At 40.3% G+C, this 24,548-nt stretch overlaps 1 protein-coding gene across 10 annotated transcripts in view; it reads left to right on the top strand.

Annotated features, from left to right (window-relative positions):
- The first annotated feature begins 14,991 nt into the window (after positions 1-14,991).
- ptprsa (protein tyrosine phosphatase receptor type Sa) overlaps positions 14,992-24,548 on the top strand; it is a 235,439-nt gene continuing 225,882 nt past the window's right edge. For all 10 annotated transcript variants that reach the window (XM_068707525.1, XM_068707523.1, XM_068707524.1 and 7 more), the window contains exon 1: positions 14,992-15,268. The gene's annotated coding sequence lies outside the window, so the exon portion shown is untranslated. The remainder of the gene's footprint in view (positions 15,269-24,548) is intronic.

Genomic DNA, 24,548 nt, shown 5'->3' with positions numbered 1-24,548 from the left:
TTGAGACCTTGGCAGTGAAACGATACTCAAAGATCAAAAAGTTATCGAACTATGTGTCCGTGGCGTGGCGGCAAAAAAACACCATTCGCCATGAAACAGGAAGTTGTTGTAACTCGGCTGTACATTGCCTAATCTGCTCCAAATTTCTCAGATGTCATAACATCTTGACCCTGAACACATGTATATGACAATTTAGAATCATAGTAATAGCGCCACCTAGTGGCAACTGGAAGTTGTACGTTTTGTACTTTGACATCCTGCTCCTCACTGATTATTCCAATCCCTCTAAAGTTTTGTCAGAAAAGCCTTAAGATGTTGATAATGCTTCATTGTGAAGATTGTAAGAAGTTGTCGAAGGGCGGCGACGTGGCGGCTCGGCGAACTTCGATCCTTCGCCATGAACGAATAAACTGATGTAACTCGACTCCGCATCATCAGATCTTTACCAGATTTCACATGTTTGATTAAACTCCAGGCCTGAAGACATCTGCAAGCCAATTTTGAATCATAGTCATAGCGCCACCTACTGGCAACAGTAAGTTAAAGTCTTTATACTTTGGCTTGTTTCTCTTAGTTGGAAAATCAGATCAACATCAAATTTGTTCCACACAAATGTAAGAAGTTCATAATGCCAGTTCTATAAGCTTTTGATGTTTCATCGAACGCCGTTGCCGTGGTAACGCAGTCTTCGCCGTGAAAAACGATGGTCATTTGGAAAGGTTAAAAAAGCTCGAAACACAAGCAAACTTGACACACAGATCACAAGGCCAAAATGTAGTTCTATAATATGATTTTATTCAATCAGAGTGTTAAATCGGCTCAATAGCGCCCCCTACAAAATTTCGACGAAGCAGCCCTCGCAGTACGTTTCACATAGATTAACAAAATTTGGCAGGCACATGTATCACATGTGGACTTAAATAAAAGTCTCTTGGGGCCATGCCCTAAACCCAACCGGAAGTCAGCCATTTTGAAATATGTATGAATTTCTAGTGTCGTTTTAGACATTTCCAGGGGCTCTACTTTAACGAACTCCTCCTAGGGAATTAATCAGATCGACTTCAAATTTGGTCAGTACAATCTAAAGATCTTTGTGATGAAAAGTTACTCAAAGGTTGTTGTTTCGTGAAAGGCCGTTGCCGTGGCGACGCATTCTTTGCCACGAAAAACAAAAGTGTTTTTGAGGGGCTAAAAATGCTCAAAACGTAACCAAACTTGTCAAACACATTTAAAATCCTGAATGTAGTTATCTGATGTGATTTTAATGCTTCAGAGCGGCAAGTTGGCTCGATAGCGCCCCCTACAATTTTTTGACGATGCAGCCCTCGCAATACGTTTCACCTAGCTGTATAAAATTTGGTAAGCAGATGTATCACATGTAGACTTAACAAAAAGTCTGGGGTTCATGCTCTAAACCCAACCGGAAGTCAGCCATTTTGAATTTTGTATGAATTTCTCCTGTTTTTTTCCATTTCCATGTGCTGTACTACAAACTCCTCCTAGGGAATTAATCCGATCAACTTAGAATTTGGTCAGAACAATCTAAAGACCGTAGCGATTAAAAGTTACTAAAAGCTTGAGGTTTCATCAAACAACATGGACTTGGTGTAGCAGCCATTTTACATTGTTCGCCATCATCCACCAAGCTGTTGTAACTCAACTGTACTTTGACAAAACTGTCCCAAACTTGACATGCTTGATTACCGTCATGATTTTAGGACTTTTGCATGCCAATATTAACTCATAGTCATAGCACCACCTACTGGCAACCACAGAAGTAAGCAGGATTCTTACAGCAGCCCAAACACTGAATTTATTTAAAGGGTTCGTGTGCACACCATGAGAAAAAGACTTCTCTGATCTAAATATGTGCAAACTAAGATGCATGAAGAGCAAAAGTTAGACAACAGTGGTTCTCAAACCATGTCAGTGGGCATTAGTATAAATGATCTGTCCAGAGCTTCTACATGAAAATCACGTTAAATGTTACAATGAATGCTTCACACTACAATCTAAAGTTATAGAAGAGCTTAAAATGAAAACAGTGTTAAATTAAAGTGTTAAAGTAAAAGCAAATGACAATACTGTTCTGTTAACTTTCATGTAAGAAAATCAGCAGGACACTGCAGGGAGTTGAACCCCATCCCAGTAAACTGACGGTCTGTTATTTTATAAACACTGAAACACATTCACACATATTCATTTTCTTAATGATCTTAACAGGCTGACATTTATGATTGTATTGGAGGTACACTCAAAACATTTGAGGCTTAAGACCTGGCAACATGATCTTGCTACGCTGCTGGTTGAGGCAGGAAATATAGTTTAACTCGTGCACGCAGTTTATGATTGTCACAGAAATGCATGGCCGCGTCAACCAGAGTCCTGCCAGTACCAGGAAATACTGTTTAACTCGTGCACGCAATGTATGATGGTCACAGAAATGCATGGCCGCGTCAACCAGAGTCCTGCCAGTACCCTCGATGTGCGTGAAGTTGCGAGGGCCCGATCAATGCTGCTTGCAGCTTTAATTATTATTATTATTATTATCGTACCAGTTTCATCGCAAAAAGGAGGTGCTTGGGATACTGGGAAACTTTTGAAATTTGGCACAAAATTCAATCGTGGTGAAAATTCCAGTATTATTGAGGTGTCCAGCTGCGGCATGACATTTTGGCTCGATAGCGCCCCCTACAGAGTAGCCCCAACTTTGGGTTTCACCTAGCTGTATGAAATTTGGTAGGTATGTGGAACGTGATGGGACGTACAAAAAAGTCAAAAGGAGGTATATCCTAAACCAAACAGGAAGTCGGCCATTTTGAATTTTATGACGTTTTTGGATCGTTTCAAGGCGCCGTACTTTAACGAACTCCTCCTAGAGATTAAACCCGATTGCCTTCAGATTTGGTCAGTATGCTCTTGAGACCTTGGCAGTGAAACGATACTCAAAGATCAAAAAGTTATCGAACTATGTGTCCGTGGCGTGGCGGCAAAAAAACACCATTCGCCATGAAACAGGAAGTTGTTGTAACTCGGCTGTACATTGCCTAATCTGCTCCAAATTTCTCAGATGTCATAACATCCTGACCCTGAACACATGTATATGACAATTTAGAATCATAGTAATAGCGCCACCTAGTGGCAACAGGAAGTCATAGGTTGTGTACTTTGACACCCTACTGCTCACAGATTAATCGGATCCCTCTCAAATTTTGTCACAAAAGCCTTAAGACCTTGATAATGCTTCATTGTGAAAATTGTAGGAAGTTGTCGAAGCATGGCGACGTGGCGGCTCTGCGAATTTTGATCCTTCGCCATGAACGAATAAACTGATGTAACTCGACTCCGCATCATCAGATCTTTACCAGATTTCACATGTTTGATTAAACTCCAGGCCTGAAGACATCTGCAAGCCAATTTTTAATCATAGTCACAGCGCCACCTACTGGCAACAGTAAGTTAAAGTCTTTATACTTTGGCTTGTTTCTCTAAGTTGGAAAATCAGATCAACATCAAATTTGTTCCACACAAATGTAAGAAGTTCATAATGCCAGTTCTCTAAGCTTTTGATGTTTCGTCGAACGCCGTTGCCGTGGTAACGCAGTCTTTGCCGTGAAAAACGATGGTCATTTGGAGAGGTTAAAAAAGCTCGAAACACAAGCAAACTTGACACACAGATCACAAGGCCAAAATGTAGTTCTATAATATGATTTTATTCAATCAGAGTGTTAAATCGGCTCAATAGCGCCCCCTACAAAATTTCGACGAAGCAGCCCTCGCAGTACGTTTCACATAGATTAACAAAATTTGGCAGGCACATGTATCACATGTGGACTTAAATAAAAGTTTCTTGGGGCCATGCCCTAAACCCAACCGGAAGTCAGCCATTTTGAAATTTGTATGAATTTCTAGTGTCGTTTTAGACATTTCCAGGGGCTCTACTTTAACGAACTCCTCCTAGGGAATTAATCAGATCGACTTCAAATTTGGTCAGTACAATCTAAAGATCTTTGTGATGAAAAGTTACTCAAAGGTTGTTGTTTCATGAAAGGCCGTTGCCGTGGCGACGCATTCTTCGCCACGAAAAACAAAAGTGTTTTTGAGGGGCTAAAAATGCTCAAAACGTAACCAAACTTGTCAAACACATTTAAAATCCTGAATGTAGTTATCTGATGTGATTTTAATGCTTCAGAGCGGCAAGTTGGCTCGATAGCGCCCCCTACAATTTTTTGACGATGCAGCCCTCGCAGTACGTTTCACCTAGCTGTATAAAATTTGGTAAGCAGATGTATCACATGTAGACTTAACAAAAAGTCTTAGGGGTTCATGCTCTAAACCCAACCGGAAGTCAGCCATTTTGAGTTTTGTATGAATTTCTCCTGTTTTTTTTCCATTTCCATGTGCTGTACTACAAACTCCTCCTAGGGAATTAATCCGATCAACTTAGAATTTGGTCAGAACAATCTAAAGACCATAGCGATTAAAAGTTACTAAAAGCTTGAGGTTTCATCAAACAACATGGACTTGGTGTAGCAGCCATTTTACATGGTTCACCATCATCCACCAAGCTGTTGTAACTCAACTGTACTTTGACAAAACTGTCCCAAACTTGACATGCTTGATTACCGTCATGATTTTAGGACTTTTGCATGCCAATATTAACTCATAGTCATAGCACCACCTACTGGCAACCACAGAAGTAAGCAGGATTCTTTAATTACAGCAGCCCAAACACTGAATTTATTTAAAGGGTTTGTGTGCACACCATGAGAAAAAGACTTCTCTGATCTAAATATGTGCAAACTAAGATGCATGGAGAGCAAAAGTTAGACAACAGTGGTTCTCAAACCATGTCAGTGGGCATTAGTATAAATGATCTGTCCAGAGCTTCTGCATGAAAATCACGTTAAATGTTACAATGAAAGCTTCACACTACAATCTAAAGTTATAGAAGAGCTTAAAATGAAAACAGTGTTAAATTAAAGTGTTCAAGTAAAAGCAAATGACAATCCTGTTCTGTTAACTTTCATGTAAGTTCAAATACAATCAGCAGGACACTGCAGAGAGTTGAACCCCATCCCAGTAAACTGACGGTCTGTTATTTTATAAACACTGAAACACATTCACACATTCATTTTCTTAATGATCTTAACAGGCTTACATTTATGATTGTATCGGAGGTACACTCAAAACATTTGAGGCTTAAGACCTGGCAACATGATCTTGCTACGCTGCTGGTTGAGGCAGGAAATACTGTTTAACTCGTGCACGCAATGTATGATGGTCACAGAAATGCATGGCCGCGTCACCCAGAGTCCTGCCAGTACCCTCGACGTGCGTGAAGTTGCGAGGGCCCGATCAATGCTGCTTGCAGCTTTAATTTTTATTATTATCGTACCAGTTTCATCGCAAAAAGGAGGTGCTTGGGATACTGGGAATCTTTTGAAATTTGGCACAAAATTCAATCGTGGTGAAAATTCCAGTATTATTGGGGTGTCCAGCTGCGGCATGACATTTTGGCTCGATAGCGCCCCCTACAGAGTAGCCCCAACTTTGGGTTTCACCTAGCTGTATGAAATTTGGTAGGTATGTGGAACGTGATGGGACGTACAAAAAAGTCAAAAGGAGGTATATCCTAAACCAAACAGGAAGTCGGCCATTTTGAATTTTATGACGTTTTTGGACCGTTTCAAGGCGCCGTACTTTAACGAACTCCTCCTAGAGATTAAACCCGATTGCCTTCAGATTTGGTCAGTATGCTCTTGAGACCTTGGCAGTGAAACGATACTCAAAGATCAAAAAGTTATTGAACTATGTGTCCGTGGCGTGGCGGCAAAAAAACACCATTCGCCATGAAACAGGAAGTTGTTGTAACTCGGCTGTATATTGCCTAATCTGCTCCAAATTTCTCATATGTCATAACATCCTGACCCTGAACACATGTATATGACAATTTAGAATCATAGTAATAGCGCCACCTAGTGGCAACAGGAAGTCATAGGTTGTGTACTTTGACACCCTACTGCTCACAGATTAATCGGATCCCTCTCAAATTTTGTCACAAAAGCCTTAAGACCTTGATAATGCTTCATTGTGAAAATTGTAGGAAGTTGTCGAAGCGTGGCGACGTGGCGGCTCTGCGAATTTCGATCCTTCGCCATGAACGAATAAACTGATGTAACTCGACTCCGCATCATCAGATCTTTACCAGATTTCACGTGTTTGATTAAACTCCAGGCCTGAAGACATCTGCAAGCCAATTTTGAATCATAGTCATAGCGCCACCTACTGGCAACAGTAAGTTAAAGTCTTTATACTTTGGCTTGTTTCTCTTAGTTGGAAAATCAGATCAACATCAAATTTGTTCCACACAAATGTAAGAAGTTCATAATGCCAGTTCTCTAAGCTTTTGATGTTTCGTCGAACGCCGTTGCCGTGGTAACGCAGTCTTCGCCGTGAAAAACGATGGTCATTTGGAGAGGTTAAAAAAGCTCGAAACACAAGCAAACTTGACACACAGATCACAAGGCCAAAATGTAGTTCTATAATATGATTTTATTCAATCAGAGTGTTAAATCGGCTCAATAGCGCCCCTACAAAATTTCGACGAAGCAGCCCTCGCAGTACGTTTCACATAGATTAACAAAATTTGGTAGGCACATGTATCACATGTGGACTTAAATAAAAGTCTCTTGGGGCCATGCCCTAAACCCAACCGGAAGTCAGCCATTTTGAATTTAGTCTGAATTTCTAGTGTCGTTTTTGCAATTTCCAGGTGCTCTACTTTAACGAACTCCTCCCAGGGAATTAATCAGATCAACTTAAAATTTGGTCAGAACAATCTAAAGACCTTTTTGATTAAAAGTTACTCAAAGCTTGTTGTTTCGTGAAATGCCGTTGCCGTGGCGATGCATTCCTCGCCATGAAAAACAAAAGTGTTTTTGAGGGGCTAAAAATACTCAAAACAAAATCAAACTTGTCACACACATTTAAAATCCTGAATGTAGTTATCTGATGTGATTTTAATGCTTCAGAGTGGCAACTCGGCTCGATAGCGCCCCCTACAATATTTCGACGATGCAGCCCTCGCAGTACGTTTCACCTAGATGTATGAAATTAAGTAAGCAGATGTATCACATGTGGATTTAAAAAAAAGTCTTTGGGGTCCATGCTCTAAACCCAACCGGAAGTCAGCCAATTTGAATTTTGTATGAATTTCTCGTGTATTTTTCCCATTTCCATGTGCTGTACTACGAACTAGTCCTAGGTAATTAATCAGATCAGCTTAGAATTTGGTCAGAACAATCTAAAGACCTTTGTGATTAAAAGTTTAGAATTCATCAAACATGGACTTGGTGTAGCGGCCATTTTACATGGTTCGCCATCATCCATCAAGCTGTTGTCACTCAACTGTACTTTGTCAAAACTGTCCCAAAGTTGACATGCTTGATTACTGTCATGATTTTAGGGCATCTGCATGCCAATATTAACTCATAGTCATAGCGCCACCTACTGGCAACCACGGACGTAAGCAGGATTCTATAATTACAGCGGCCCGAAAACTGATCTTAATAAAAGGGTTTGTGGACACACCATGAGAAAAAGACTTCTCTGATCTAAATATGTGCAAACTAAGATGCTTGGAGAGCAAAAGTTAGACAACAGTGGTTCTCAAACCATGTGAGTGGGCATTAGTATAAATGATCAGTCCAGAGCTTCTACTCGAGAATCAGAATAAATGTTGCAATGAATGCTTCACACTACAATCTAAAGTTACAGAAGAGCTTAAAATGAAAACAGTGTTAAATTGAAGTGTTCAAGTAAAAGCAAAGGACACTGCTGTTCTGTTAACTTTCATGTAAGTCCAAATACAATCAGCAGGAGTTGAACCCCATCCCAGGAAACTGACAGTTTGTTATGTTTCAAACATTGAAGCGCATTCACGCACATTCATTTTCTTAATGATCTTAACAGGCTTACATCTATGATTGTATTGGGGGTACACTTAAAAACATTTGAGTACTAAGACCTGGCAACATGATCTTGCTACGCTGCTTGTCGACACAGGAAAAATCATCTAACTCGTGCACGCAGTGTATGACGGTCACAGAAATGCATGGCTGCGTCAACCAGAGTCCTGCCAGTACCCTCGATGTGCGTGAAGTTGCGAGGGTCCGATCAATGCTGCTTGCAGCTTTAATTATTATTATTATTATTATTAATACAAGGTGATCTGTGCAACTTTGTTAATCAGGAAGTTTGTATCAAACAAGTAGCCCTTTGTACTACTCAGTACCCTTGAAGTAGCTCTGTTTCAAAAAGGTTGGTGACCCCTGCTTTACATATTTTGTTTAAATGCCAGGTGTAAATGGTGTAACACACTTTCAATTGTTATTTTATTTTAAATTGTTGTATTTGAAGGGTGCTACATAAATACACTTGCCTTGCATAACTGTCTATACATTGTAAACTTGCCCAAAATAGTTTGCGGACCAAAGCACAGAACAGATCAATAGTTGTGGTTGTATTTCTACAGAAATACAAGTCACTTTGGTCAAGAGAGTCCTTTAAAAAAAACACACATACAAACACATAAATCATTGTGCTCACTCTGTGAATGAAAACATGTGTTTCAAGTTCAGTTATGATAGGTAGAGAGATCTGTTCTTCTCTAAGAATCCATAACCTAATGAAATTCACATTATCCGTTTCACTATTCCTTTTTAATTGCTAAATTATACTGATAGTTAGTTTTTTGGATAACAAAGCTTGGTATAAATGAATACGGTGCTACTGAGGATGTTAACTAGTACGGGAAAGTTCTCCTGGCTTTGTGTCAGTGAGAATACTCAGCTACAGGTGCTATTTGAACCCATTGTCTCTTTCTGCTCTAGGTGTCATAATGTCCTTTATGTTTAAATTAAGTGGTAAACACAAATTGTAAAAACAATCTGCTTGGAAATCCAATATGGCCCCGGGTAATTGAAAGGATGCGACTTGAATGCTGTTTTTAATCCAGTCCAGACATATTTTCAGCATTCCAGCTCACTCTTATTGTTGCAATCTCTTCTCTCTTGTTTACATCTGCTTTTTTTTTTACATCAAAGTTTGAAAACATTACGATGCAGCAGGACCAAAGTAATGATGGATTTCTCATGAAAATGGTTTGAACAATTTGCTGAGTCTCATTATGTGAACAGTCACTCTTGCCTATCATGTAATAGTCAAGCTTCTCTTTCAACAGTGTTATCTTTGACTGAGTGGTGCAAAGTTCTCCTAAGTTCTAATGATTTTAACGGCTGCAGGACGCTCTCATTTTCTTTGGAAACCGTCTTAAATTTTAAAGCAGGAGAGAAAAAGCTGTGGTAAGATATGGATGCTCAAGTTTTATATACTGTAGAGATAAGGAGACGCTACATTTGTCTGCATAGAAAACATTCATTCATTTAAAGTGCTAGTAAGTGATGCTTTATATATTATTGAGATGGTTCACCCTTAATGTGAGCAGCTAATCAAGGGCCATGTAGACAGTTGGAAAGTGCATATGCCGTTTGGGGGACACTTTATCCAAAGCACCGCGCAGTAAGAGGAATGCCACATTAGTGTGCTGACCTGTGGGGAATTGAGCCACTAAGTCTTTGTAAGTAATCACTAAGCTGCACTGAAGACTAGTTACTTACATTCGAAACCAAGCATATCTGAGCTGGTGCTGTAAACATCTGTCTCTTGTTTACTGTTATTTTTCATAGAAAAGTAATATTGTGCAACTCTAACTTAATTTTTGTATCATTCATTATATTGCAGGACATGGATGTTCCAAGATTTGCTTTACAGTGGATATGTTTTGTTAATCTGTGAATGCCATATTCCCCTGTGCTGATATTGATAAGACAGTTCAGATGTGTAATGATGTGTAAGAGGAAACTATGTGCGAACAACAAAAAGAGCACAAGAAAGGAAGCATTTATGTTTTATTTTTAGAAATTAAAATAAAACAGACTTCATTTCATCAACAATGAAGGCTCTGATGATCTCAAAAGTGAACTATTTTTTTATTAATTTGTTTATTGTAAAGTTATGAAACATATTTTAGTGCAGACAATGCATACACAATACAGCATAATACAATATAAGACAATATCAACAGCCTTCACTGTTCAGCATATTGAGTGCACATTAGCACATACACTAGCAGATACAGATACATCTTTATTCCTGATCTGAGTCAAAGCTCTTTTAGCGCATCATGTAGGCTAAGTAACACTTCTACAATCACCAATCAATGAATGGCCTTGTCTGACTTTTCTTCAAGCCAGTGGCTCCTGATTGCCGATGCTCAGACACGAACAGACCACTACTTCTCTCATTAAACCACTCATCCAGCCACTCTGAGTGGCATGTGTTTCCTACACGCATGTGAACATGTTAAAGTGAGGACGGTATAAGAGAGTTAGGCAGATGAGAGGTCAACTGAGCAGGGCAAAGTTGGAGGAAAAGAGAAAAGGTGAATGATGTAATGTAAGTAGGTGATAGGAAAAGGAAGGAAGGAATGAAATAGGAGGAACAGAGAGATGCTGTAAGATAACCAAAGACAAGGTGCAGTCTCTTGTTGTAAAGGAGAGTGGGTGGACCACTTCCCTTATCTTTATTTACACAGAACGGCAGCTGTGAGGGACACAGACTCAAGCAAACACCAAAAGGAAATGTTCAGCGAATAAGGTTCAAGGTGTCATTTCATCAGGAAACGGGGAGAGATATCAGCCCCAATAATTTCATACTTATCACTTGTCCTCCGCAATACACTATATCAAGTGTCCACAACAATCTCAGCCCCTCCTCAAAGGTATGACTAACTGTGAATTCACTCTGCTTTATAGACATCTGACTTGTTTGAGTTGGCTAAAACGACACCTACACTTCCCTTCAGTTGAGGTCAGCTCTTAGCCATCATGCACTGCAACTTAGGTGGGTAATAGAAATAAGAACCTGCTAGCATTTGCCATACAGCAAATGCCCATATCAGGATGCTTTTTTTTAAACTCTTTTTTATTTTTTAGACAACACTAGATCTATGACATAAAATTCAGAGCAGAGTGTGATTGGAACACTGCAGAAACGCATGCATGTGGTGTACAGTTGGAGAGTATGTGATAGCCCTCTACAATGCTTTTGAGATTGACAAGTTAATTGACTCAAGGCAGAATACAAATGAAATCATTCTGCTCCTCTCACTCTGAGATTAACTGAGTAAGATTTGTATTAGAAACCAATGGATTTCATTGCTGTACCCCTTTTCATTGTTAATGCTGTAACCCTGGAAATGGCTCCTGCAGCTGAGACACACTGGCCTCTATTAATACTTTGTAGTAGCTGACGTTTTTTCGTTACTGAGGTTCTTTCTGATTCATCCACCTTGAAGGCATGGCAAGGTTGCAACCAACGTTTTACCCATAGAAGATTATGTTAACTGTTTTATTGATTGGTCATCATGATGTATATTGAATTTATAGTAATGTGGCCATTTACATTAAAGTAATGTCACCTCTTTAAACGCCACCACTGAAAGGAAATTGTAATAAAACCGCCAAAATATGCATTTGCAAAATATGCACTTTTCGCATTTCCTGAGACACATTCCTTGACTGAAGAAAAGATCATCTATATTACATATACTACATGTGACTCTCTTGGAAACAACTTAGATAACCTAGTGGTAGAGCAACAAAGCACAAGTTCAAATTTACACGAGAGTCATCTAGACATAAATATTAAAATACATACATGTTAATACCTACAACAAGCTCACTTATAAAATTATAAATTCAACACTGTTGACTTTTTGCTCACAATGCCTGATGCGCCCTTACTGACGTGAGTACACATTATCAAAGAAGTACCCTAATATCTGAAGTAAAGGCACAGACAGGCAAAGGACAATCAAATTATTAGTCCAGGGGACTTGCTTTATTTGAGCTTAAAGGTCACACGTGGTCCTTTCTCGCTCAGTGGGTAGAGAATGGCTTCAACACTTTTGAGGTTAGAAGTCTGATCCCCGCTGGGGCCACAAATGATGAAATTGTTGGCTCTTGTGGAGTGCTTTCCACAAGAAAGCACTCCACAAGAGTTCAGAGTCCTTAATATATGCAGACTCGTCTCTTTGTTGTACCAGCCCATGACGCAGGAATCACTTGAGGTCTGCCATCTTTAAACGCATTTTTGCATATCTTGTTGATCATCTTTAACATTATGTTTTTTCTTCATTCTTTTTTAAATGTTTTGAAAAGACAGAAATAATGGAAACAAGTGGCTGTATTGACTCAAGTTGAGTGGCTTATGTACAATGTGATTTGTATTTGAATCTGGCACAACCAGCAATGTGTGTATCATGTTGTGATTGAGGTTAACAATAATAACACTTTATTAAACCAACATGCCTATAAGAGTCCATCCATTAAGGTTAGTCATTACATGGACTCATGTACTCAACAACATTTGAGCATGTCAAACATGCCTTTAAATTCAATAATGGTTTGTTTAGTCTTAAATAATACTGCTTGTATTATTAGTATATTATATTATTACACACAAGACTATTTTGAAGGATGACAAACACCTCACATCTTATCTTGTCAATGAATATAACAGATAAGAAAAAGGTCTTGGGGTTACACGATGGCTGGTCGTCAGCAGCTGCATCGGTATCCCCCTGATCCTCTGGGTGTTGCAATTCAAAAACATTCAGCTCCACAGATTTGAAGACTCACTGTGAATGTGTCTGTGTTTACCCTATGATGTATTGGCCAGTCAATGACCTGTCCTGTTTATCTGTCTTCTGTTTATATCCCCCTGCCCATAACATGAATACCGATAAGTGGGAATTTGAGTATTATCACTTGCAAGTCCATGCAGTAAGGGGAAGCATGAATGGCCAAGCTCCAGCAGTGGCCACATTTCAGCTGAAAGCATCTGTGCACCAATATATGGCGTAGAGGAAAACTGTCCTGCCACTTTAAATATTTGATTAAGTAAAACCTACAGCTGAAGTTGATTGATTAAACACTCTTGCAGTCTTTTTCTTTTAGCAATCAGCCAGCAGCAAAGTCGGGATGCAGAAAATGCCTTATAGCTTACTCAACCAGTGTGAGGAATTGCAATGCATTTGAAGATACCAGTTTTAAAAGAGGCTGTTAGTCACTGTTATTCCCAGACCTATTTCATTAAAATGTATATATCATGATCTACAAAAAAAGTAAGATAATCTAATAGTGTTCCCTTTTGAAAAGTTTCCTGTGTATAACAATGTCTTAAAGCTTTTGTGATATGTAAATACATGGATAAAATGTTTTACTGCAAGGTGTTTTCCAGTCCAGTCCAGGCTGGTTGAACCGGGAAAGACTAGTGCTTCAGCCTAGCTAAAATACTAACCGACACAATGAACTAGACAATCCTGGGAGGAGAACTTTTGTTCCCATAGTCCATAGGTTACCCGGTCCAAACAATGGTGGGATTTTTTTTTTTAGGCAAAATCTACTTTGCAGATTTCATATATTGGCAGTTTCATCAGAAAGAAAAAATCTGGAGGCAGGAGCTGGAAAGGGTAGCAGGGCCCTTGTTGGAGGCTCCACTTCCAGGGGTGCATCGACACTGGAAGACAGCATGGCGGGTACGGACCCTGAAGACCTCCCACCCTCCCTCTAGTTCTACAACATGCTCTGCAGGCACTAGCTTGACTCTCCGTTGCCTAGCTTTATTCCACAGCCCTTAAACAGACTCCAGCAGTCTCCACTGTGCTCTGCCCCTTCTACAGAGAACCAGAGGGAGGGCCGGAGGTTGGAGGGGTCCGCCTCGGTCTTGTGAAGCTATTGTTAATGTTTACTTAACTCCAAAAACTGTGGAGCAAATTTGAGATAAAACTCCCATTTTTTTTTTAAATACAAAAGAATGTAACAAATATTTGATAATTAGATCTGTGAAGTTGAAGTTAAAGGTCTGTACTTAATATATTAATATTTATTCAGATTGTGATGTGTTTATTTGTGAAACTGTACAAATTGCTTGTTATTTGTGTGTAGATTGGAACATACGAACAACAATTACATACACATTTTTGAACATATTTGTAAATTTGATTTTCATTTGTAGATCATGTAATACACATTTATGATCATTTTTTAGACAAATTTCATGCCATAATAATAAGAAGAAGAAGAAATCATCTGTGAAGACTTGCAGTGGAAGTAATCCAATTCATCTACAGTCCCATAGAAAATAGTTGCATTCCCAAAATGAATCCCTCTCGAAACAAGATCAAATGAGTTGTTAAAGCACTCTTTTATTTGCAGTCTAGTATGTGATGAACCTCAATTATAACTGTGATAAGAAGACGGTGTGCTTTATCTTTAAGATGTGCCGGCTGCACCAGGGCGGGGGAGGCTTCCTTGTAGCAATGCGCGGTGTGCATTGGTCTGTTTCATGCTACCTTACCTCCCCTCTTATCCCGGGTAAAGCCAGGCTGACGATGCTACTGGACGATACCTTCAGTGAGGCGTGGGGGAACGGCATGACTTCATCACGTCATGTGGAGCACTGCAAAAACATATCCTCAAAAGCAAGTTTATACAGCCGTGTGTTTCAGCTTCAAACCTAATTTGAACGCATGCGGAAAAAAGTGTTTCCACTGCTCAACAAACAAATGACCGATTTTTCAGATAAATTATTACATTGTTAATTGTAATTCTGGAAACATTCATTCAGATGTTTGCATCCCAGTGAGTTAATGTAACATTTGCCAAACCAAGATTTTAACATTCAGAGCTAAATTAATGTTTTGTCTTTTTTCAATGCTGATGCCGAAACAACGTGTCATAACGAAAGAGGGGGGACGTGAGAAGAGGGGGGAGAGAAGATGGAGAGAGCTGTGAGTTGAGGGGAGGCTGGAGAGGGAGGGCTGGACGCATGACATCATTCCCTCAGCTTCCCTGCGCGGACAGAGCTCTGGTTTCTCCAAGTGCGCACGGCGGCTGCTGCTGAGGGAGCGACTCCTCCTGCCGTACCCAGACGCGTCCTGAGCGAACTGCGCTCTTGGGGTGGATATTAAAAAACATTATTTAACCCGAAAGAGGAACCCGTGAAGTGCTCCTCACTGGACCTGCCGCAGGAAAGCACACATTCAATACAAACCCGGGGATTATTGCTTGTTTTAATAATGAAGATGTGAGGGTTTATAAGCTGAGAAGAAAGAAAGAAGAACTCCGAGGCTGACAAAAAGGTAGGCACACTTCCCTGTCTCTTTTTATCCTGACTCAGCCCAGCTACTTTTGTCTGCCGGGTTTGTTTTTTATACAAGAGCTGGGAATTTGAATCACGGCTTTGTCATTTTCTAAATGCTGGAACCAAAAAAATAGGCATGCGGGGTAGGCTATTTGGAGCGCGCGAGCTGTGCGTCTTCCTGCCGTTTTAACACCCGCGCAGAGACGCAAGTGCCCAAAGAGGATCATCATTTCAGAATACTGCAAAGAGGCTCGTTTGAGCTGGTGCGAAGCGTTGCGAAGGGGAGGGATGCTTGATAGTCCCGGAGTCAGCGGGAGACCCGACTCTACCACCGCAAAGCTGCTGCTGCTGCTGCTGGAGAGCAGAGTATATCTGCTGCTTGAGTAATATCCATCATTCTGAACGACGGTCGAAACAAGCACGGCTTCCCTTTCATTCCACCACTGAGAGTTCATTACAATTTCAATCTCCCATCTCTGGTTCAGCAGAGACAACAACGAAGATTCTCAAGAATGTATCCTACACTTGTATGTGCTGTATGGCTCCGGAGCATAACGCATATTTGTGAATCATCTTTTTTTTCGGGCGGAGGTGTGTGTGTGTGTGTGTGTGTGTGTGTGTTGTGTGGGAGGGGGGGGGGGGGGGGGGGGGGCACACGCTCCATCTAACAAGTGCATCTCCGCGGGGGGGGGGGGGGGGGGGGGGGGGGGTGCTTCATTAGCCAAGTCAACCGCTAGAAGCTTTGCATTAGAATCCACTGATATGAACATGAGACATTCAAGTCGTACAGGCATCAATCGGAAATGCGATTTTCTATATTTCACCTCTATCTCTCTCTCCCTCTCTCTCTCTCCCTCCCTGCCTTTAATTTATTGACGCGATGTCAAAACCAAGGCATAGCCTACATGTTGGACTTTTGAGACTACTGTAGTGTCGGTCTACACCACTGGACCGTGTTTGCGCATCACGTTTTCAATGGCGTGTAACGGAGTTGGGCATTATTCGATGTGCACAACCCGGGCTTTCCACAGCCCCACCGAGGTGGAGTCAGCACGGCTATGACACTGACTTTTTCTAAGTGCTTGCGATGCCCTTGTTGATTGCTGGACACTCCGACTTCGATGAAGACCCTGTTGTAATTGCAATATATTTGATGTTGCTTTATGTTAAACGAGGATTTGAGTTTCAAACTTTCAAATTGGTCATCATTTTAAAATAGTTCTGCTTTTGTTGTCTTCATTGTTCGATCCCCGTTTTATGACGGTTCCTCGAAATTACGCACACGATCTGCTGCCACATAATAAGGCTGCATTATAACATTATACAACATAATGATACAGATTTAGAAAATGTAGAAGAGCCCTATGTGTTACCATTATTTTTCTATAACCAGTGCAGACACCTCTCTCTCTCTCTCTCTCTCTCTCTCTCTCTCTCTCTCTCTTTGCATTTTACATCATCCGGACTCATTCGCCTATATTAAATCATTAGAGAATATTACGAATATCAACTCATTTTTATTTGGAGGTATAGTGTTGAAACGTTCAATCTTGTCTATTTTTTTCCAGAAGTTGTGCATTTTCCATCTTGTTCCGTCTCCTGTTTCGATCGCAACGAGCGCATCCTGCGTCTGCAAAGCTCATAAAAGCCAAAGGAGAGAACAATATCTCGCCAGCGCCCGGGTTGTTAAAAGAAAATGGCTTTATTCATTTTTCTTTGTACCCGTGGTAACTTAGTTATAGCTTTTTTATGGTGCCTGGAAATGGCTTAGAGGCTTGCAGTGCAATGTAATGTAATCAAATTTATGATGTTGCTGTGTATTACAATTCCCTGTTATGCTCTGTCACATGAGAAATTTGGAGTGACTCCCCCACCCCCCCGACACACACACAAACACATAAAAACGCACATAAACACACACACACACACACACACACACAGCAGAATGCCCAGGAGCATCAGAGAAAGGCAGGTAACATCCGCCTTTGGATTTGTATGAGAGGAAGCACACAACACTCGCTTGCACCCAACCTCTCTGGAAATCGTCCACAGTCCTTTCTAAATCATATTCAGACATATGCCACCACAGATTTATTCTGGCAACCAATCATATGCTTCTTGAGTTTTGCCTTTTCCATATTTCATGCACATTTTCTTTTTTAAATAACAGTAAAGTTTTTCCTCATGCAAGGAAGACATTAACATATGTGGAGCTGAACCACAGTGATTAAAGAAATTATGTAATGCATGAGTTGGTGGAACACACAAAGACACACACATTTGCATTCGCTTTCTGCTTGTCTTTGTGATGTCAAATGTGTTTATGCACGATAGCCTCCGTGGTATTTTAGGCTACTGTTTGTAAGATGTTAGATTATAATTCGTATCCCCACTTCAGCACAAATGTGTCTGTATGCTACAATCCTCCTTGATATTAAGATGTGGTGCCACCCAATGCTCACTACGGCAGGAGGAAGTCACTCACTCTCCGCTGTCTTAACAGACAGGCCTGTGGAAGGGCAGCTATTACTGGAGTCCTTCCCACAGACTTAATGGCCTGGACGCATTTTATGAAGTGTCTCCTCACCCAGTGTTTGCTCATGGAGCAATCAAATACCAAATGTGTTGGACATACATAGAGGCCACAGATTTTAAAAAGTAGAGGTTCGTTGTATGTTCTTCTGAAATCTTAATGGAGCCAGGGAGGAATTTAAGGTGCTTCACTGGTTAGAATAAAGTTTTTGTTAAAGAACAAGCATGAAATAGAATTGTATGTTGTACAGGACAGCTTAGGTTACCACTTTGATGAAAGGGCTCATCAAAGAAACCCTACTCATACCTTGAAGATACCCTGTTGACAAGCTTAGTATAGCAGATAGCTGAGATACAATGTGAAATCCTAAGTAAGGGTCCAGCCAAGTGTTTCTCTCTCTCTCTCTCTCTCTCTCTCTCTCTCTCTCTCTCTCTCTCTCTCTCTCTCTCTCTCTCTCTCTCTGTCTCTCCTTTTTCCTTTCATTGCCTTTCATACAAATGACACTCTCAGAAAAATTACGAAAGATTTAAATTACTAAACTCTCTTTGTGAAGCCTATTCAATTTTTAGAGTGCATGGCATCACCTTTTAGTGAGGTGGCTCTTGGTAGAGGCGGCAGGTTAGCTTTTCACTGTGTCCACCTCCTAACTTGACATCAATCAACCAGCCTCTCTGTATGTATGAGATGGGTGATTGGATGGCATGCCCAAGCATCCGTTGTTTTCTCCTGCAGAAATGCACTTCAATCATGCTCACCTGTCACCAGCCGGGCAGTAAAGATTCAGGCATGTGAGAAAGGCTCGACACACATCGCAAATGCACATAGTGAGAGACATGAACCTGCTCACACACGCTCGCACACACACATGCACATATACTTTTTTTTTAATATTTAAAAGATGAGCTTTAAGTCACATTCCGCAGTCTCATTACAGGCCACCAAGCCCAAGTGTGTGGCCGTGTCATTAATGCAGTGGAAATGGAAGCAGATGTGGATGGCTGGCAGAGCTGTTTAAGGGAGCCCAAACATGTAAAGCAAGAGGCAGAAAAGAGAGAGAGAAGAACATTTTTAATCATAAGCAAACTTTATGGTGAGCTTCGCCCATGTGCACTGCGGCAGTCTAATTACCCGGATAGTGCTTGTTAGTTGTCACCTCCAGACAAACAGCGGGCTATTTTTTTTCTCTCATGTTTTTGCCCCCCCGTCTTTGGCAGAATTTGAAATTCAAAGTAACAAAATGTTAATTTCAGAGTATGCCATTTCATCCCATCCTCACCTCCACTAAAGTAATATGTTATTCAAGCATATCAACGGTTAGGGTAAATAAAACCAGTATAAGATTGACATCTATAACCAAAACTCCGGTGGTTGCCACCACACAGTTAATTTAAAGTGCGTTAAAATGATTAATAATTAAAAGCAATGTAGGGGTTGTATAATGTGACAAAGCCTTTTTTGTACTCAGCCTTCTGTCCAACAGTGCCATATTGTACAGTAAATCTTGCCAGGAAGCATATGGATCTCAAATCCAAATGCAAATGAGTACTGGAATATTCTAACAGCAGAGAAAGAAACTGTCCTTGCATCTTCTGAACACTGGTTTGTCACTTCAAATGGCTAAGATATAAGCTCTTTAGGGGAAGTCTTGACTGCCAGAATGAGGGCAAAAATGCACTATTCACAAGTTTTTTATGAACATTCTGACCTGGTTTAAGCCCACCGTGGAACTTGACACTTTAATGGCTTTGATGTGTACAAATTTCCCTGGTACATGCCCAACATGTCAGAAAGGGAAAAGATTTCTCTTCCATTCCAGGGAAGGAGAGGAAGACCACTCACTTGTGAGGGATCGGGGTAAAAGCCTTTCGGGCCCCTCTCTCACTGTCAAACATGTTAAGCTTCATTTTAAAGCAATATTCCATAAAGCAATGTCTATTCATGTCTGCCAGCCACAATCCCAATCAAAACAATTCGAAAGGATGAAAGTGGCAAGAGGAAGTACACCTTTATTTTTCGTGTGGAAGGTTTGAGTGTGTTGTTTTCACAGTAATCACAAAAGTGTATTTATTGTAGTAAAATTGTAACCTTGTCAGAGTTCAATTTAACTAGTGCAAGGCACACATCATAATGACTGAGAAAGTCTTAGTTCAGGTTAAAGCAGCATGTTAAGCGTTCAAAGGCTCTTTACTCAAGGATAATTGCAGTTGTAATGTGTGTGTTTAGACAACCTGAGAATATAGGGGGGATATCAGTCACAAGGGTCAACTGTGGGGCAAACTGTAATTTGTGCAATATGTCCGTTTATTAAAACTGTATTTTATATAAAACATTTTTTATGTGAACAAAATATTAAAGCTGAAATGTGCCAATGGGAATAATTTCATTTGATACCAATGCAGAGTGGTAAATATAAACTGAAATACATATTTCTCAAAGAATGTGTTACTTGTCTTTTTTAAATGCTTAGAACAGGCGTTTTCAAAGTCTGACTTTGCAGGCACCCCTCAGACAAAATTAAGACAACTGCACCCAACAACCACCCTCTGGTCTATTTAAAAAATATTGACAGTATAACATAAATTGTAAATATAACATTGTTATAAATATTTCTTTCTTAAATATTTTGAATAATCAGTAGTTTTGGAATTACCAATAAAGCTTTGGGAGATGAACACACAAAGTACAATGTAGCCGTGAAATTAGGGTCAAGAATCATTAGCTGTGGGCAACAACTTTTTAAAAAAGCTATAGTTGTTTACAATTTGGCAAATTGCCACCATTAAACGTATGCCGAATGTTGTATAAACTGTTCCGGTTTTCAGTTCACCCATGGATCTACAGGCAAGGACAACTAGATTACTTTGATAACTGAATACAACTTAAAAACGTTGATTCCATTGAAGATCTGGAATCACAAGGAACGTCTTTTTTCTATGATTTCGAAGTGGATTTTTGGACGTTTGTTCGCAATGAACCTCAGATATAATGGTCCTCGGAAAATGTAAGTCACGCTTTCTCTAAAAATATGTGTATTGTGTACGTGTGACTACATTTAAGTATGAATTTTGACGCAAATTACACCATTTGGGCGTTAAGGGTTAATTTTGCAGCTACGTTACTGCACAAGATATTGCATGAAGTGAAACGTTAGCTAAGCCTCCGTGCCTCATATGACTACCCCAAACCCGCTACTCACAGTTTAAAAACCTCTGGTCTACAAAATAGAATTTACAAAGGTTCAGTGACTGAAGATATTTGTCAGTATGTAACGTTAACATTAAACGCCTTGAACTGGTATTGTGCATCCAAACATTGTGTTTGGATGCAACTACAGTAGTTGGTCTAGTTAGGGCCCGAGCACCGACGTAGTCGGAGCGGAGGACCAATTGTTATTCTAATGTTTTTTATTATTATTAGGGCCCGAGCACCGACGTAGTCGGAGCGGAGGACCTATTGTTATTCTAATGTTTTTTATTATTAGGGCCCGAGCACCGACGTAGTCGGAGCGGAGGACCTATTGTTATTCTAATGTTTTTTATTATTATTATCATTATTATTATTATTAATATCGTACCAGTTTCATCGCAAAAAGGAGGTGCTTGGGATACTGGGAATCTTTTGAAATTTGGCACAAAATTCAATCGTGGTGAAAATTCCAGTATTATTGGGGTGTCCAGCTGCGGCATGACATTTTGGCTCGATAGCGCCCCCTACAGAGTAGCCCCAACTTTGGGTTTCACCTAGCTGTATGAAATTTGGTAGGTATGTGGAACGTGATGGGACGTACAAAAAAGTCAAAAGGAGGTATATCCTAAACCAAACAGGAAGTCGGCCATTTTGAATTTTATGACGTTTTTGGACCGTTTCAAGGCGCCGTACTTTAACGAACTCCTCCTAGAGATTAAACCCGATTGCCTTCAGATTTGGTCAGTATGCTCTTGAGACCTTGGCAGTGAAACGATACTCAAAGATCAAAAAGTTATCGAACTATGTGTCCGTGGCGTGGCGGCAAAAAAACACCATTCGCCATGAAACAGGAAGTTGTTGTAACTCGGCTGTACATTGCCTAATCTGCTCCAAATTTCTCAGATGTCATAACATCCTGACCCTGAACACATGTATATGACAATTTAGAATCATAGTAATAGCGCCACCTAGTGGCAACAGGAAGTCATAGGTTGTGTACTTTGACACCCTACTGCTCACAGATTAATCGGATCCCTCTCAAATTTTGTCACAAAAGCCTTAAGACCTTGATAATGCTTCATTGTGAAAATTGTAGGAAGTTGTCGAAGCGTGGCGACGTGGCGGCTCTGCGAATTTCGATCCTTCGCCATTAACGAATAAACTGATGTAACTCGACTCCGCATCATCAGATCTTTACCAGATTTCACGTGTTTGATTAAACTCCAGGCCTGAAGACATCTGCAAGCCAATTTTGAATCATAGTCATAGCGCCACCTACTGGCAACAGTAAGTTAAAGTCTTTATACTTTGGCTTTTTTCTCTAAGTTGGAAAATCAGATCAACATCAAATTTGTTCCACACAAATGTAAGAAGTTCATAATGCAAGTTCTCTAAGCTTTTGATGTTTCGTCGAACGCCGTTGCCGTGGTAACGCAGTCTTCGCCGTGAAAGACGATGGTCATTTGGAGAGGTTAAAAAAGCTCGAAACACAAGCAAACTTGACACACAGATCACAAGGCCAAAATGTAGTTCTATAATATGATTTTATTCAATCAGAGTGTTAAATCGGCTCAATAGCGCCCCCTACAAAATTTCGACGAAGCAGCCCTCGCAGTACGTTTCACATAGATTAACAAAATTTGGTAGGCACATGTATCACATGTGGACTTAAATAAAAGTCTCTTGGGGCCATGCCCTAAACCCAACCGGAAGTCAGCCATTTTGAAATTTGTATGAATTTCTAGTGTCGTTTTAGACATTTCCAGGGACTCTACTTTAACGAACTCCTCCTAGGGAATTAATCAGATCGACTTCAAATTTGGTCAGTACAATCTAAAGATCTTTGTGATGAAAAGTTACTCAAAGGTTGTTGTTTTGTGAAAGGCCGTTGCCGTGGCGACGCATTCTTCGCCACGAAAAACAAAAGTGTTTTTGAGGGGCTAAAAATGCTCAAAACGTAACCAAACTTGTCAAACACATTTAAAATCCTGAATGTAGTTATCTGATGTGATTTTAATGCTTCAGAGCGGCAAGTTGGCTCGATAGCGCCCCCTACAATTTTTTGACGATGCAGCCCTCGCAGTACGTTTCACCTAGCTGTATAAAATTTGGTAAGCAGATGTATCACATGTAGACTTAACAAAAAATCTTAGGGGTTCATGCTCTAAACCCAACCGGAAGTCAGCCATTTTTAATTTTGTATGAATTTCTCCTGTTTTTTTCCATTTCCATGTGCTGTACTACGAACTCCTCCTAGGGAATTAATCCGATCAACTTAGAATTTGGTCAGAACAATCTAAAGACCGTAGCGATTAAAAGTTACTAAAAGCTTGAGGTTTCATCAAACAACATGGACTTGGTGTTGCGGCCATTTTACATGGTTCGCCATCATCCACCAAGCTGTTGTAACTCAACTGTACTTTGACAAAACTGTCCCAAACTTGACATGCTTGATTACTGTCATGATTTTAGGACTTTTGCATGCCAATATTAACTCATAGTCATAGCACCACCTACTGGCAACCACAGAAGTAAGCAGGATTCTTTAATTACAGCAGCCCAAACACTGAATTTATTTAAAGGGTTCGTGTGCACATCATAAGAAAAAGACTTCTCTGATCTAAATATGTGCAAACTAAGATGCATGGAGAGCAAAAGTTAGACAACAGTGGTTCTCAAACCATGTCAGTGGGCATTAGTATAAATGATCTGTCTAGAGCTTCTACATGAAAATCACGTTAAATGTTACAATGAAAGCTTCACACTACAATCTAAAGTTATAGAAGAGCTTAAAATGAAAACAGTGTTACATTAAAGTGTTCAAGTAAAAGCAAATGACAATACTGTTCTGTTAACTTTTATGTAAGTTCAAATACAATCAGCAGGACACTGCAGGGAGTTGAACCCCATCCCAGTAAACTGACGGTCTGTTATTTTATAAACACTGAAACACATTCACACATTCATTTTCTTAATGATCTTAACAGGCTTACATTTATGATTGTATCGGAGGTACACTCAAAACATTTGAGGCTTAAGACCTGGCAACATGATCTTGCTACGCTGCTGGTTGAGGCAGGAAATACTGTTTAACTCGTGCACGCAATGTATGATGGTCACAGAAATGCATGGCCGCGTCACCCAGAGTCCTGCCAGTACCCTCGACGTGCGTGAAGTTGCGAGGGCCCGATCAATGCTGCTTGCAGCTTTAATTGGTCTTGTGACTCTGTGTGTTACTGCATGCTTTGGAGCTTAACATAAATAAAAAATGTGTTGCTGTAGCATTGCAAATGATGACACATTACGGGGATACAGGTTATGCATGAGGTCGAATTTTTGTTGGAAGTGCCTTAAGTTTGGGAATAGTACCACACCCTTCTCTTCATTAACCACTTGGAACCAGTAGGTCTGAATAACTAACAAACTGTCTGTGTTTGCCAGCTTTGCAGTATGTTTTCCAGAAAGCAGACAATTAAGAAACCTCTCTCTGAATGAAACAGCTGTAAATCTCCGCAGGGAGAGAAGCTTACAGAGGGTTATTCACCACTGCAGCCACCAC

This window comes from Cebidichthys violaceus, unplaced genomic scaffold (assembly GCF_023349555.1).
Source record: "Cebidichthys violaceus isolate CVI_PGR_0920_01 unplaced genomic scaffold, fCebVio1.0.p SCAF_13, whole genome shotgun sequence".
Lineage (NCBI taxonomy): Eukaryota > Metazoa > Chordata > Actinopteri > Perciformes > Stichaeidae > Cebidichthys > Cebidichthys violaceus.
The sequence above is the reverse complement of the archived record's forward strand: the minus strand, read 5'-3'. Positions and strand labels throughout refer to the sequence as shown.